At 38.5% G+C, this 17,921-nt stretch overlaps 1 long non-coding RNA gene across 1 annotated transcript in view; it reads right to left on the bottom strand.

Moving 5' to 3' along the window:
- The window catches only part of LOC108500338, a 25,566-nt gene extending 7,839 nt beyond the window's left edge, over window positions 1-17,727 (bottom strand). The window contains exon 1 of the long non-coding RNA XR_001875833.1: window positions 17,547-17,727. This is a non-coding gene — a long non-coding RNA (uncharacterized LOC108500338). The remainder of the gene's footprint in view (window positions 1-17,546) is intronic.
- Window positions 17,728-17,921: the final 194 nt, after the last annotated feature.

Here is a 17,921-nt window from a genome sequence, read left to right as displayed (position 1 = left end):
TAAGACTTTCAAAGTTAGTTGAATCTTATTTGTATTTTACAAATGCCTTGCAGTACATTCAATGGATCTTCATAGTTAGCATTGTCTCACAGTCACTCATCTAAGGATTGCTGTAGCTAACCAAAATCTGTACTGCATACAGCTCCAAAAAGCATTCTAACAATTCACTACCTCAGGTGGTACCAACAGAATTTTTTAAATATTTTTTTTCGTGTTTGCTCATTATTAATGAAAGAAGGGGTTTCATTTTTGGATGTATTTCGTCCTACTCACTGATTTGTTGATGTTTATGAGTATATTCTTAGTCACATACTATGACACCTATATCTGCCACAGAGAAAGCAGACACTGATAAACTACATGTGAAAAACTTCTATTACACAGAGGACAAAAACAAATGAACAAACCAAAATATTATTTCTCACTCTGGAAAGAATCTTTGATTAGCTGGAAATGTTGAAGGATATTCATATGAATCATGATCAGTCAAGCGCTACTTAAAGATGTTAAAGACCAGTATACAAGCAATCACTAATTTGACTTCCAAGAATTATATTGCAATTTCATTCTACTAGATAATTTATGTCTTATTTGACTTATGAAATTACTCCCTCTCTAGAGTATCTTTGACCTCCAACATCATGTTTGCAAAAAAATTAAAGTTCTTGCATTTCAAAGCTTATTTTTAACTTATTTTCGTAACTGATATAAGGTTATTTCCACTGACCTAAGTATATCTCCCACCTGAGTATTCATAAGCACTGTAGTAAATGTCATGTCATTAAAATAACTAATTGAACTTGCAGTCTCTCACATAGTTTTTATTTCCAGAGAAAAAAAAAGAATGGATTGTATTTTCTGTTTTCCCTGTCTGTATTTAGAAATTAGTGAGCTACTTAGCATTTTAATTAGCATGCAAAAATTTTATGAGTCAGAACATTTTTCTCAGCAATTGTAATGCCTTCAATCAAAATATCTATCAATTCACTGAATTATTAAACCTGGAAGATAAGAGACACACCAAAAGAAAAACTAACTCCACCCTAGGGACTTTAAAATTTGCATCAGTAATGGAGTTACACTTGTGCTTCTGTACAGATGCCTGTGCAACAATTGAGTTCAATGTGTAATTAAAATAAGGGGAATATACAATGTAGGTACACTTGCTCTTCAAGGTTCACTTAATAAAGCTCTATAAAAATGCAATCCTATTTTAATTCCCTCATTTGTGTATCAAACTTCTTATTACTTGTGAACACATTTACTATTATACTTGAATTCAATTACCATCAGTTCAGGACACTCTTTTTTTTTTTTTTCCCCTTAGAGTGAACTGTTATAATGGTTTCTACCTCTTGTTTAAGGAGAAGTTTGATATATGGAGAAATGAATATGTTTGGAATTAGACCTGAACCCTTTGTACCTCTTTAGAATTAAATTTATGATTAATAAATACTGATTACAGAAGTAAATAAACAAACCTACGTCCTGAGACCCTCACTGCCACTGTCCAAGTTTGCTTGGCCCCGGTAGATGAACCTCAGGATTAAAGGGTGGGCTCAGTTCAGCGCACACTGTGTCTCACCTAAAAAATCCACTGCGCAGGCTCGAAGGGTTAATGACCTTTCCCAAATCTTCACTCATGAAGACTGGCCATGATCTTACAGAAGTAAATCATTGTAGCTTCATAGATTTTTGGATGAAAACAGTATATGAATACAATCTACATGACAGATTTGAAACATATTAACATTACTTTTGATACTGAATTTTAGAAATAAGGTGAGGGAAAGGAAGGAGAAACAGATATTTTAGCTCTAAATTTGGGCCAAACCTCAAGGGTCAATAGTAAATGAAGACAGAGAGTCAGTATGTCCTGGGATCTTCACGTCTCATTCTTACTTCACCAGACACTAATAACTGTCAGTTTAAATTTCATTATTTCAGGTCGTGAGAATGACTCTACATTAAGAAGCCCTCACATCTTTCAGTCTGTGAGGCATGTTGAAGCTTTATTTCTCTTGGTTCACAGACTACGAAATGTAATAAAGCCATCTTGTTATAAAGGCACAATTTAATCATTAACTGGACTATGCCAGAGCCAATATGTCTTTGTAATTCTGTGTTTCTTTTATTAACAAGAGGCTATTTCACATAGAAGGAATAGGATTTAACCTAATCCTGTGATTCCATGATTCTATGTTTTCATCAAGCATGTGAATAAAAAAATATACTCAATGGTTATGTGTTTTTTGCAATGCTGTTGCTTACCTTAGGTTTTCTCCACATCTCCAATGTAGTCCAGAAGCTTTTATTAACTCTTAGAGTTCAAGGCAATTTTTTTGTTTCTTTCATTTTTATGTTATTATCAGTCTATGCAGAAAAAGCATTGCAAATTTTCTAAAATATCAGCTATGGATATTTAATATCTGTACAGAATTTTATGAATTTATCTTTCACTGCACAAAAAAAAATAGCCAACCTTAAGTATAACACTGGTTAAATTTCTGAAACTGTCATAAAAGTATCTCTTTTTAAAGAGTCTAAAACAAGACACCTTCCTGACATCCGTAGGGAATAGTATATTAATTTAGCTATCTGAGAGACAACATCTCATTCAGATATTTGAGAAGAGTTTCAAGATTACAATGTGAAGAAAGAAGACTTTTAAAGTTGTCTGATCTTTATGGAACTTTTGTATTTCAGATGTCTATATCAGCTCTCCAACATCTTCATTATTTATAGCACCCTTCACAAAAAACTCTCCAAGTGCTGTGTATCAAGGAAAAAAAAAAGCCACAACCCCCCCCCCCGCCAACAACATGAACAGAAAAACAAATCAATGAAAAGAGTAAGAAAAAAAATGGATTTGTTTTTCAAAAAAAGGAAATATTATTTTAAGATTTTTAATGCTGTTTTAGACTAGGCACTATCCAGGACATAGATCACAGGCAGTGAGGACTCAAAGTGTTTCAGTAGGTGTACGAGATCTTAAATCACATCTAGAACAGCTGGAAAAAAAATAAATGAGCAAATCTAAAAATATATTCACAAATTTATATGAGGCACTGGAGTACTAAAAAGAATTATTTTTTTAATTCATATAAGAGTCTATATATTGTCAAATCTGACTATTATTCATAATTTACAGTAATTAAGAAATCTTAAATTTATTTTTGGGTAAAAGTTTGTTTCTTCTCTCCTCAGCATTTTGGAAATCTGCAGCAGATACCAACACATTCATGGGAACCATTTAAAAAAGGGGTTCCCTGTGCATGAGTACAAGACAGTGGATGCAAAAAATAAAGAACAGCAGGGAGAATATTGGAAGCTAAGTTGTTTACTATGCTCTAATATGATTTTGTTATGTGGGGTAAAAGGTTTTACTACTTCTACTGGAAATACTTTGGGTATCTTCTCCTTTCCTGTCCTCGCCTCCCAAAAAGCCCCTCTATGGAGTTTTGTAAAATTCCTCTCTCTAAAGGATACAAAACTATCTTTGAAAAAGGAAGGATTTACATTTTCTGAACTCTGAACTATTGGTCTAAATGCCAGTTACAAGACCAGAAAATGGAAATATTAACTATAAATTTTCACAGAAAGGGCTAATTTATTCAGTAAAAGTGAGAAGACCCTGCAAGAAGTCATACATTAAATTTGTGTAGGATCAAATTACAGTACTTCAACATATTTGACAGAAAACATCTGGCAAGTGAAATTACAGCAGGAAAATAAACTTCCAAGTAAATCTGAGGTTTGATAATGCCCCATCTGATAGTTCTGAAAGGAAACCAGCTAGCTAGTTAAATGTTCACTTTGATATGATTTTGCACTCAGATCCGTCTACACATAAATTTCTGACGTCCAAAACTAAGGAAAATAATTATGTGGCCAGCACCTTCATTACAGGTAGCCTTAGCTGGTGAAGGTCACTTTGAGACTGACTTTACAACTGGGTAGTTTTTCTTAAATGCAATCTCTATAACAGAAAAATAAATCACAGAAATTTTAGGGTTGGATGGGACCTCTGAAGATCATCTAGTCCAATACCCTATAGCAAGGCAGAGTTACTTAAAGCAGGTTACACAGGAACTTGTCCAGGTGGATTATGAATGTTTCCAGAGAGGGAGACTCCACAGCCTCCCTGGGCAGCCTGTTCCAGTGCTCTGCCACCCTCAATGTAAAGTTAATTCTCATGCCGAGGTGGAACTTCTTGTGTTTTACTTTATGGCCACTGCTCCTTATCCTGTCAGTGTGCACCACTGAAAAGAGCCTGGCACTGTCCTCTGGACATCCCCCTTTGAGATATTTATATACAGTGATGACATCCCCTCTCAGTCTTCTCTAGACTAAAGAGGACCAGCTCCCACAGTGTCTACTCACAAGAGAGATGCTCCAGACTCCTCATCATCTTTGTGGCCCTCCACTGGATCCTCTCCAGTGGCTCCTTGTCTTTCTTGTTGTGAATGGCCCAGAACTGGACACAGCACTCGAGATGCGGCCTCACCAGTGAGAGTACAGGGGGACAATCACTGCCCTTTGTGAGGCACAGGAATGGTTTGTGGCTTAAACATCGTTAAAATCACTTTTGTCCACTGTAGCAAACCCTGCAAAGAAGCAACTGCTCACTGAAGCCCATCCCTCCTTGAGTATGCCTGCTAGTCTGGACTGTGATGGGAACTTGAGACAAGGGTGGTACTATCCTCAAGTCATCCTACGAGAAGAAGGTATCCACAAGTGTGAAAGACTGGAATGCTAACAGTTCACACAATGAAGGTGAAAGATTCTGATGTGCAAAGTAACCACCCAGGTGCTGAGGGCGTGCACACCCACCACCTCAGGCTGCAAGCTGAGTAAGAGAAGGAAAGAGGCAAATCCTGCAAGGTGGAGTAGTGTTTCTCTGCCCTTACACAAATGACTCAGCCGTGATAACTCCCCTCCACAGCCTGAAGCACAGCCTGAAGATGCTCATCTCTGCTGATGGGCCATAATAAATTCACCCATCCTCCCCCAACAGGCAGCTGTAACACCTCAGAAGGTGTTTAAGACTCCTGAAATGTCTCCTGATCCAGTGCTACATCATCCAATGTAGAACTCCCCACCCCGTGGGAGTACTGGGGGTGCTTCCACCCAGCCTAAGCCCAAGAAAAGACCACCCTGAGACTTCACTCAACACTTGGTTTTCTTCCCTCACCACACAGGACTTTCCTTATGACCCTGGGCTTCACTGACTCTTCCCTCTCCACCCTGGACTTTGCTTACCAGCAGAATTTTTCCTTCACCACATGGGGCTTCCTTCCTTCCCACACTGGGCTTCCCTCAGTGAATCCAGATTGCAACCATCGCTTTGACAAGACTGGGATTCTCACCACTGAGGAGATCACAAGAAGAGGATTAACAGGACACCATTGGAATCCATAGAGATATTTTTTCCTACTTAATCTATCTCTCTGTCACTTTTTCTCTCCTATTTCTTTCTATCTTTCTATCTCACATTTACTGTTAAATAAAAATCTGTACTGTCCAATTTGTCATGTGGTCTCATTTACACCTTAATTCGGGCAGAGGCATCTCTCTAATAATTTTAGAGAACCTGATTGGGATGCCCTGCTCCTGCTGGCTACACTATTCCTGACACAAGCTAGCATGCTGACTCGTGTTAAGCTGCTGTCAATCAGCACCCTCAGGTCCTTTTCCACTTCAACCACTTTCCAGCAACTCTTCCCCAAGCACGTGGCACTGACTGGGTCTGTTGTGAGCCAAGCACTTGTCTTGTTGAATCTCATACATTTGGCCTCAGCCCATCGATACAGCCTGCCCAGATCCCTCTGTAGAGTCTACCAACCCTCAAGAAATCAATGCTCTCACCCAGCTTGGTGTCAAATTGCCTGAGGATGAAACAGATCCCCTTGTCCAGGTCATCCATAAAGACAGTAAACAGGACTGGCTGCAACACTAAGCCCTGGGGAACACCACTGGTGACTGGCCACCAAATGGATTTATGTCCACTCCCCATTACTCTCTGGGCCTCAGCCATCCAGCCAGTTTGAAGAACACAGTGAAGAACACATCCATCCAAACCACAAGCAGCAGTTTCTCCTGGAGTATCCATTGGGAAACAGTAGCAAAGGCTTCACTAAAATTTAAGTAGTTGACACCCGCAGGCTTTTTCTCATCCCCTGGGCGAATCACCTTGCATTGGGGAGATCAAGTTGGTCAAGCAGGTCAAGCCTTTCACAAACCCATGCTGGCTGGGCCTGATTCCCTGATTATTCTGAACATGCCATGTAATGGGATTTGACATTATCTGCTCCATGAACTTCCGAGGTCTGAACAGGCCTGTGTTTTCCCAGATCCTCCTTCCAACCCATTTTGTAGTTGGATGTCACATTTGTAAACCTCCAGTCACCTGGGACCTCTCCAGTCATTCAGGTCTGATGGTAAATGATTGTCGGTGGTTGATGTGATTTAGGAATTGTATTCCCAATTTAGTGTTCCCACTGAACGAGTCAAAACCATGTGCTGCTTACTCCCTCCCCCACACCCCTTCTCATCCCTCTGCAGTGGGCTGGAGAGGAGAACTGGGGGCACAAAAGGTAAAGATTACGAGTTGAGATAAGAACAACTTACTGGAAACAGGAATGAAATAAGACAATGAACAGTGACACTAACAACATTAACGACAGAGTGAACCCCAACAACATTAACGACAGAGTGAACCCCAACAATACCCGACCACTCCTTCTGCCACACTACACAACCCAGAAGGGAACCCTTCCCCTGTCCCCAGAGAATGACTGTGAGGTGGTAGAGGATAACCTTTGTGCCCTGCCCGTGCCCCCTCCCTCCTGCAAAAATTAACGCTGTCCTGGCTGGAATCAGGATAGTGGCTTCGTGATCCCTTCTCCCACTCCCTCAGTACCCTTAAGTGGATCCTCTCTGGCCCCGTAGACTTGTGAGTGTCTGAGTTCTGTCACAACTGTTTCCTCCTGGATTGTGGGGGTTTAATTCTGCTTCCCATCCCTTCCTACCAGCTCAGGGGACTGGCTGCCCTGCCAATGACTGGCTCTGCTGTTAAACACTGAGGCAAAGAAGACATCAAATACATTAAATACTCAGCCTTGTCCTTGTCCTTTGCCACTGTCTTTGCCCCCACATCCAATAAACACAGGACTGTCTTGATGCAGAATTCGATTTTGCATTACCAGCTGTAGGGAAGTCTACCTAGACTACTTACCAAGGGAGGCTTCTGATAATGTAAAGCTAAAAAATCCTTATTCTAGGTAATTTTAGGTGTATATGTTAACACTGGATATGTATTATTGCCTTGCTGATTGATTGAATTTCTATGATTTAAGCTGTGTGAAAGCCAGATGGAACCTAGGTGATAAAAACTGTGATGTCTTCTAACTCATCTTCTTCACAGCCATTAAAGATTCTGTTTATTGAAACTGCAATGGTATAAATTATTTTACAGGTAGTAAGACAGTGTCTGACATCTAGTACTTCAAGTCAGATAAAAGACTGCCAGTAATAGAAATTTCTCTGCTGTACCTGATTTATTTTCCCTCTGTTTCCAGCTTGTGATGAACTTTAATATTCAGAAGTTTTATGCCTGCAGTAGTTATGAAGCTTTCAATATAAAAAGTAGGAGTGGAAAAAACAAGTTATTAAAGTCTGTATTCTCTTTAAAGTGAAATAGTTTTCTGTGTTGACTGAGATTTTAGCCATGAAAGTACCTTTCTCTAATTGGGTGGGTTTTTTCCCTTCATTTTAAGAAAAGTATCCATAAAGAGAACTCTCCAGATTAATCACTCTTTAAATTTTCTCCTGAGCTGTAATAATCTATGTTGTCTTCTCATCCTTTGGAAAGATCATTATGGTTTTAGATTAGGCAGGAATTTATTTCTGAAGTCATACCTCAAAATTGGGACAATAGCCTCAGTGAATGTTCCCTTTTCTGTACCATTCACCCAAAATATGAATGATATTGAAGGGTAGGATTTTCTTTATAACTATGGATGTTTGATTTTTGTGAGAAAAAAGATGTAATGAGTGAAAAATCTTTAATTTGGAATTGGTCTTTTTTCCACTGAGGTGATAACTACTGGTGAAATGACAGGATGTCACACCATTAATTAGGACTGTGACTTATTTTCCAAATATATTTTATTTAAAAGAGATAGGTTTGGTTAAACCTCCATTCTTCTGCTGCTTGAGTAGTCACAGTGATCAGGAGACTAAGGGGGTAAAGTGCAAACACAATTGAGAGCAGCCCCACAGCCTCTGCTTAATATTTTAGGGAAATTCATTAGAAGTTTTACAGGTTATTGTTTCTTCCTTTGGCTGAATCTGCAGTTCAGTAATGATAAGGGTTCTCGATATTCATTACAAATGAATGGGAGACAAGTCCTGTCTTTGTAAACCACCAGTCTAATGTCAACATTGATTTAAAACAGAATTTCTTTCAGTGATTTAGAAAATAAGTGTATATTTATAAATCTTTATAGAAGTGGAAAGCCTCCTATTCTGCATACCATTATAATTCTTACCCATCTGACACTGTCTTCATGATCTCATCTTTTGCTTAGTGAATTCTGAAATCTTGTTAATTATCTATACACCCAAATTCAAATAGGATTCAAATGCTTTTCTCTTATATCGAAATTGTAACAAGAGCATAGAGCTGTAATGAATGTTATTTTAACAAGTACTCCTTGATACTCTCATTTATCAAAGTTTCTTGTCATCTTAAAGATCATTATGTATTACAGGTTATGCTGTTTTCCCATGATGATGAGAGATGCCTGTAGGCTGAGAAAAAGGTTTTATTGTGATGAAAAGAGACAGGCTGAGATACACAACTGTATGACAGTGATTCTGTTCTTTATTACAAAATCAAAATTTAAAACTACAGTATGCTCTTAAAGTAGCTCATAAAAATCTACTCGAAGAGTTGAGTGGCACAAACATGCTTGCACTGCAGAAAAAAAAAAAAAGAAACAAAAAACCCCAACAAAACAAAAACCCTAAATACACCTCACAGCTCTGTACAAAGGATGTGGAAAGATTAAATGAAGACTGTTGGTGTTTATACTTTGGCATATATCAAATTATGTTTCATGATTTTCTACTCTTCAGTCTTGCAAGTCATCAGACTAGGAAATTCAAATGTCTTATTCGGAAGAATCTTTCACTCGATAGAAGGACCTGTACAGATGATTGTTGTTCAAGGAAATAAGACTATCAAAAGCCTCTGCCAGTTCATGCTCCCACAGATGAGGAGCAGTCCTTCTATCTGCTGCCTGGTAGCATGCCAACGATTAATATTTCGTGATGTCAGGGATATGGGGGAATAGCTACTGATAATATTAAAAAAAGCTTGAGAAATGGGAATATTTGCACAGAAGATTGAGGGTGGATCTGTGACAGGGACCACCAACAACAGGGGATATAACATCACAAAACCTGTGAAGAATTGTTTTTTTTTTACTCTCCTGTTGCCATTATAAATCAGATACTAGTGAGCAACAGAGTAACAGATAAGAATTGGGCCCAAGGCATCAAAGTGGCAGACAGTCTCCAGTGGGAGGTGTTTCCTAAGTCTCATTTTTAGGGTCAGTTCTTTTGAGTCTTATTGTAAATAACTCCTGGACACAGGAGTTGAGTGCACATTGGTCTGCTGACTTCCACAGACTTCCTCACAATGATACCAAGGAAGAAAACTCGTTTCCTGTAGAGGTTCATCTCGATTCAGTGGTGACAGACCTGAGATGTCGGTGGGACATTTAAACATGCCCTAGACTTACACTGCCACAAAAACAAGGAATGTGACAATTTCAATTATGGAGCACAAAAAAGACAATCATCTTTGGACAGCTAAATCCATTACAAAATATAGTAATTCAAATGCAATTGATCATTCTCTCTGAAATAAATTGCAGACACCACTAGCACATGCACTAGGAACTTAGTGTTTATTATTAAAAGTATCTGAGTCTCTGTGGTAATTAGAATCCCTGTCTGTTCTGAAGGACTTTTTCCTGTATGTCAGGTTCAGACATGATGTAAGATGTACAATCTCACATTTTCTGTATTGAAAATATAATTCTCTTTGTTAAATTCAGTCTTATAATGCATAGATGTCATGATTGTCCTCTGAAACTGTATTCAAAAACTTGTGAGACTGTGGAATCCATTTATTAATTTAAGGGGGAAAAACTGGATAATGCTTAAGCTAACAAGTTTTATTTCCCTCTCACAGTAGGTTAAGTGCATGGTCATAAGGATCATAATGATAATTAGTTCAGATAAAAAACCCCCCACACTAAGTTGTAGCAGTGTCTGTCCAAGTCATCAATGCCTAATTTATACTTAATCATAATTCCATAGCTAAACAGGAGAAAATGCTGATTCAGCTTTGATATTGAAGAGCAGAAAGGATGAGAGAATGGGAATAAACCATTGCACCTGGCTTTGGGAAAAATAAACGTTTGCTGCTGTCCTGGCAGAATACACGGCTGGTTAGCAGTCCAATCTCTGTTACCAACCAATTCTTCAAACCTGTCACTGGAGGAAAGCTATCAGCTCTGTTTGCAACAGCAGTGGGATCTGTAGATAAAGATGTAAATTATATTGCAATCTGTAGAACAACTGATCCTGACAAATGACAGGTTTTCTGCACTTGGCAGAACTTAGGTAAAGGCAAGGAATAACTGTTTCAGAGGCAGAGACAACACTACTAGAAATAACAATCCCTTGCTATTTCTTTTCTTTTAGTTCACATTATTTTCTTCACCTGCTGGAGGACATTCTTAAGAAAGAATCTTGGTGTTTTTTCTATGCACTCAGTTAAAGTCAACACCTTCAGTTCGTAGTTAAATCAGATGAGAGTCTAGTGAGCAACGCTAATATGTGTTTCATTCATTAATTAGAGGCAGACAAAAAACTAAAATTTGATATTCCCCCAAAAAGATAGCATTTGATATGGAAACAAATAATTCTTATTTTAAGTGGGAAGATCTGGCAGCCAGTGAAGTACTGTAAGTCAGATTCCAAATATTTTTGGCTTTTCCTGTGATAATATTAACAGTGTGAATTTTCTATCCAAACTTTATTCGTGGCAGAATTTGCTTATAATTCCCTATTGACTTTCACTGTCCTTCTTCACGTCTTATTCCTTTTATCAGCAACGACTCTCTTCCTGTGTCAGACCGATCTATTGGACTTTATTGTTCTCCTAATTACTTTCCAACACCTTAAAATTCTGCAAAGTACTTCAAATAACTTTTTATGTTCTGCAAAGTGAATTAAAGATTGGTAAAGGGTGCTGAACCTACAGAACAGTTACAGCATGAGCAGCACATCAGATCTCCATCACTGCCACAGCTCCTGTGGGGAAGGTTAGAACCTTCCAGCCAGGTCCAGTACAACCACTGTGGAAAGAACAGTTCAGATCAACTGATCTTTTAGTTCAAGGGAGTTCTTTTTAAATATAGAAATATAGAAATAATCTGTGTGCTTACATATATACTACATATGTGTGGGTCCATTTGTGCATGTGTGTGTATGAACTTTAAACTGGTGCTTTTAAATATGACCTGTTTGTGTGACTGCCACAGAAGATCATTTAGCAAAGATGGTCTGTCTTTAAAGCAGTGAAAATTATCTGCTTCTTTAGAGACCAAAAAAGGTCTCTAAATGACCATAGCCTGTGAACTTCTTTACATAACCTAGTGTATATTGATAAACTATTGATTTTGTATATTGATAAACTATATTCATTTGACATACAGTGGTATGCAGTAATAAAACCAATAACTTCAGGTAGATAATTAAGACTCTCCTGGGCATACTTTTATTTATGTGTGCTCTAGATGCTTATTTTAATCTTTAAACTCTCCTGTTCGTAATTTTGCAGCAAAAAGTGCAGAAACCTTATGTGTTCTGAACAGGAATTATTGAATGCAACAATCTCAGTACTATATGCATTACATTTCTAATAACAATGCATAACAAAAAAAGGAGAATAGAACAAGTAGGGGATGTCATTCACAGGAATTAATTTTTTATGCTAACTTCAAGAGGAAACTTTCAGCCTTGTCTAATTTATGTAGCCATAAAAGAATGTTGAATTTTTCTTTGTTTTTTTATGTGTGCAAAAATGCATCTGGTATTCTTTGTAAATCAGAGTGCAGTATGCTTTTCTTACTAAGAAAAAAAAGAAGTATTTTTCATGTTTAATAAGAGTATATTTTAGAAGTATATAGCTATAAAAGCAAGTGATGCTGCCATATTTGGGCTCCTTTTTCAGTTTTTTTTTTCAAACAATGTAAATAAGCACCTTCATATACATATATATTTATATATTTAAGACTTTAGAAAATAGCATTTTATACCTGTAAATGTAAACAGAACAGAAAAGTCAAGAAATTCAATACAATGGGCCAGTATACACTAAATGTGACTGCTTTAAGAGCTATTGTCAGCCAAAGTACTTAGTGTGTTTTTAAGTGACCCTCAGTTCTTGGTCATTTTTATTCTTAACTGCCTTCCTGGTGACACTAAAAACTAAGGTAAACTCACTTTATTTGGTTTAAATTGACTGCTAAGGCACACTAAGAGTTGTATCCCTATTCCAGGTGTCTTGTGCAGCAGGACTTTCTCACCTTTTCATTTAATACTGTCCAGTAATGACTGTTTTTCTCCAGCCACTTGGACCACCTCCTTGCAGACAGACATTGTTTTTTCCTCAGGTAATAGAAGGGTGGAAACATTAGTTTGAAGCTGAAGGGATTAAAGATGCTCAGGCATTTTCTGTGGCTACACGGGGTGATGGGCAGGTGATGCACTGAGTGCACGTGTACTGGTTTAAAGGTAAACCCAACTCAAAACAGAGATTGTAAATCAGAATAACAATTTAATAAAATAATACAATAAGTACGATTATGCAGACAAACAATTGGTTTTAACCCACAAAACCCAAATGTATAACCCAGCACCCTGGGGCATGAACAGAGTGGTGTTCGTTGGGCCCCCTGAGTCCAAAGGAAAAGGAGAGGGGAAAATCTGTTGGTGAGGGTGCTGGTGCAGTCTGGTCAAGAGTGGTGGTCTCAGTCTGGTTGAGAGTGGTGGTCACAGTCCTTCTCTGGATCCCATGAGTGGTTCAAAAAGTCCCAAGGCTCCAAGATTATATATCCTCTGGTTCAGACAGGAATGCCCAGCACCTCCCTCAGGGCGGGGAGTTCCACAGTGGGTGTGAGGACAGGAGCACTCTCCTGTCTCATGGGCCTCTTAACACCCAGTTTATAGCCTGAGGAGTCAGGGCTGCTCTGGGCAGAGGGTGTAAATGGTCCATTGATAACAGTTTCTGGTAAATGGCATGGAAAGCTATAGAATACACAGCTTTGGGTTACACCCAGTGATGAACTGGTCCCAGCTGTTCTAACTAGGACAATGTCAACAGAGGTGAAAGAGAAACCATCACACTGCTGAAACAGCCAAATGAAAAGAAGCACTGGGCCAAAGCTACCAAGCAGGTGGCCTCAGAAAATGGGTGTGGTGGATTGGTGTCCTGAAATAAGAGAGAATCAGGAGACTTCAAGTCATTAAAAGCTCAGATTTGGGTATGTCAGGGCTGAGTTCAACCTGAACATTTTTGCTTGGATGTTGCTGGAAGGGCTTAGGGAAGCACTTGTTATGTGTTAAAAAAAAAAAAAAGGTAGAATAGAAGAGACCATCAAGGAGGAGTTATGTTCTAGCTTGTGGACACAGATGCAGAAAAGATTGTCCACTCTGTCAGCTGGGATAATAGCTGAAAGAGGGAGTTGGAGGTGCAATTGGGTTGTGAATCTTTGTCTAGGGCAGGCTTCAGACTAAATAATAGGTTTCCATACTGTAGGACAAAGGAAATTTCACTGAAATCTGTGTGTCATGAAAATGCTGGGAGATGTATCATTAAGCTTCAATAGAAGCTATTGGGTTTACAGACAAACTTATACTGCAGAGTTAGTGTTGTGCATGTGTCTTTGAATTCAATATAGCAATACTGGAGTCCTGGGGTAGCAAAAAAAGAATGCTGTCCCTGTCTCTCTTAGTGTGGGAGAAGAGAACAAGATCCTCTCCATTTTGGGCTTGTGCCAACACCTCTGCACAGGATACTGGCTTGGAGGTAAAATTCTGGGATGGGAATGCAACTGGGTCACCCTGGATATATATCTCTTAAAAGTCTCTGCTCCTAATCAAAACAATGCAAGTGTAAAGTACATATTCAGGTCTAATAGATATTCCTTTTGCTAGATTTAGTGAGTTCTTAAGCCTTTTGTAAAGTATTGTAGTTCAAGATAATGCTTACTTTTTTGCTGGTAAGGAAGACTAAGAAGTAACTGCTTTGAAATAAAACCTCTTGCTTTAGGATATCCCACCGTTATTGTGATATGAGAGTTTAAAACAAAGTCTGAATCCCACTTGAAATTGGAGGACATATTTAGAGAAGCCCTTCAGCTGGCCTATAATATTTGCAGGTTATTCTGATTATCCAGCTCTCAGATTTGGTATAGTGACTACAAATAATGAGTTAAACAATACTTGATTACACAACAGTTTGGCCTATGCTATTGCATGCAGAGGGAGCCAAATAGGAAGAAGATTCGTGATCTGTCATTTCTATTTCTTTTTAAAGACATAGAAGCTCAGAGTTCACATAATTTCATGAGTAGTTAATTTAATATCATGTGTTCAATACTTCATTGAGTATCACTGTTCTTCTTGGATATATCAACTGATAGCCTTACAATACTGATACTAGCAATGAGTTTCACAGAAAAATATCTTATTATTGACAGCAAAATGGTAAGAGATATTTTCAGAAATGAACACTCTATAATCATGTGATATTGTTTATAGTCTAGTTTTCAAAACTGATTATCCTTGCTCAAATGACTGGCTCCTTTGTAGTTAGAATGCATATACTCAAACTTTAGGAAAGTAGAAAAATACATCAATATTCTTCAGTTACATGCAGATTTCAGATCTTTCCAATAAACAACACTAGCAGAATACTATCTATCTCTGCTTAAATTTTATTGAGTAGAGTATAATATAAACTTTATTCCACTGCTGTTATAAGAACAGATGGTAGCTCAGGCTGACTGCCAAAAGACTGTCTCATTCATAAATATTTTCATATGTTCAGTATCATGTGCTTGCTTCATTAAAAGGGATATCAAATGTGATTCCCTTTTGGTGTGAACAGTGCTTGGAAAGCATTCCTAGCAGATGATGAACATTGGGATATTTATTCTGCTTACAAAACTGCTCTTCTAGTGTTAGATGATAATACTGCTGAAAAGGATCCTGCTCTTGGAATTCTCTAGCTGCTATAGCAGAAGAAGAGAGCTTTATAAATTAACTGTTACAGCTATAAATTTAATTGTTACAGCTACAGTTTGCCAAAACAGGCAAGTGTTTAACTGTGAAATGGGTGTTAAACCTTGGCAATCGGAAAGGACCTTTTCCAGTGGCTACACTGAGACTGGAGTAGGGAAAACTAACTCCAGTGTTAGTGTTGCTACTCTTCTGTCTCAGCTGTTATAGGGACTGATGATTTGTACTGTCCTAATTGCCTGCTTTTCATGTTCCTCTGTGACTGCAAAGCCAGTATTTCTGCCAGGTTTGGATTTTTCTTTCCTTCATGGTTACCTGCTCATAACCCCTTCTGCATTCATAGAGCCATAGACTGGTTTGTTTTGGAAAGGAATGGAAGGGAACTTAAATATAATCTAGTCCAACCCCCATGCCATAGACAGGGATGACACCCACTAGACCAGGGTGCTCAAAGCTTCTCTGGCCTTGAACATTTTCAGGAATGGGGAATCCACAACTTCTTTGGGCAACATGTTGCTCACCATCCTTATAGCAAAGAATTTATTAGTATCTAATCTAAACCTTCCCTCTTTTGGTTTGAAGCCATTCTCCCTCATCCTGTCACTCCAAGCCTTTGTAAAAAGTCCCTCTCCAAGCTTCTTGCAGGTCCCCTTTAGGCACTGGAAGGCTGCTGTAAGGTCTCCCTGGAGCCTTCTCTTCTCTGAACAGCCACAACTCTCTCATCCTGACTTAGCAGGAGAGATGCTCCAGTCCTCAGATCATCTTTGTGGCCTTTCCCTGGACCTGCTTCAACAGGTTCACACCCTTTTTATGCTGGGGCCCCCATTGCTGAATGTAGTAATACAGGTAGTGACAAAAGTGAAATAGCTGGCAGAGGCAGGAAGACACAGGAAGACCTGTGATTTATAGAACTCTCCACCCAAAATTTCCATGGTTCAAAATTTTCTCCCATGCAATTCAAGAATAGACACCTGGGGATCAATTTAATTTCTTTTGCATGTGGTCTCATAGCAACAGTCATTTTGCCATTACTAAACCACTTATATTCATGTAATGATATTTGCTTGAAATTAATAGCATAGTTTCCATTACTTATTCTGCATCCTTGTTCTAGGTTGTGTCATATTTTCTGCAAAAAATGACAGCAGGAATATGTTGCCAGATAATTATTATTAATTCTAACAGTTTATCTAATTTGCACAGTTTATTTACACTTTAGCAATATCTTAATAAATAACATATCCAGTGCAACTCATCAGGTTATGGGGAAAAGCACTGTGCTGTGCTTGTCATGGAAAATACCTTGAGTAGTACCTTTGAGTAATACATAAGGAATATCAGAATGAAAGTGAGAATATCTAGTTAGTTTTGATGAACTGTATCACTTGGCTTATTACTGAAGTAATCTTTAAAAACTGCTCAATTTGGTGCACATTTTGTCTGTTAGAGATATTTAATGTCATGATTGACAACTATTGTTTCTTTTGAAGTTTTTCTACAGGTAATTCTAGCATGAATCTCAAACCTCAGAAACACAGAATATATTCTGTGAGAAGTTTCAAATGAAACATTTTAACACATATATTTTAATAGTGTATCCATGCCTGCATACTTGCAGCCAATAGTTCCCTAGACTTTGAGTGAATATTGTGAAGGATTATGTGTCATAATTCTTGGCTGAAAAACACTTATGCACCATCATTTTCTTTTGTGGAAAACAATATAATTTAGCTCTCATTGAAAAAGACTCGTTAATTAGCATGTTGTAATTAGACCTAGATAAACAAATGTGAAACTGTAATTAATATAAATGGCAATGGTTATGTGTGTCTGGGTCATTCTCCCATGTTTGACAGTGAATGTGAAGAAAAGACTAGAAAAACAGTGGAAAATTACATGTAAGGGTGCTGATATGGTTTGAAGCTGGCTCCCTGCCGAGTCTCCAAACCTTATCACCAGAAGTCCCCCCCTCCCCACCTCAGGGAGAAGAGGGAGAAAAAACTACGAAAAACCCGAAACGAGAGAGAAACAACCACAGTGAGATATATAAATACATTTACACGTATATACAATTAAAATATACAATTTCACAAGGGAAAGGGAAGGGGGAAAGGAAAGGGAACAAAACTAAAATAAAATATATAGATATCCCAATTAGTGACCCAATATCTAACAACTAAAAAGTTAGCAAAGAAAAATAGCTCACTACTCTCCTGGGACAACTGAGAGTCGCTCCGGAACGATCGCTGGCAACCTCTGTCTCCCAAGGTCGGCAAGGCCCAACCAGGCCTCGCTCCCCAACCCGGCAGACTCAACAGCAGGGGACCTGCACCTCCAAGCCGCCGGAAGGAAAGAGAGCGAAGGCCTCTCCTCCTCTCTTCTTATAGTCTGGCTTACGTAAAAATCGTAGGGAATACTGGGTAAATCTGGGCCCTTCCTTGGTTACAAACTGGTCACCAAGGAAGGCCTTGCCCAAACCACCACACCTGAGCAGCTCCTCCCTGGGCTCCTTTCCCAGCCTAAGCAGAGCCTGTGCC

The sequence above is a fragment of the Lepidothrix coronata genome, unplaced genomic scaffold (genome assembly GCF_001604755.1).
Source record: "Lepidothrix coronata isolate B3197 unplaced genomic scaffold, Lepidothrix_coronata-1.0 Scaffold89, whole genome shotgun sequence".
Classification (NCBI taxonomy): domain Eukaryota; kingdom Metazoa; phylum Chordata; class Aves; order Passeriformes; family Pipridae; genus Lepidothrix; species Lepidothrix coronata.
This window is presented reverse-complemented; position numbering and strand designations above follow the sequence as displayed.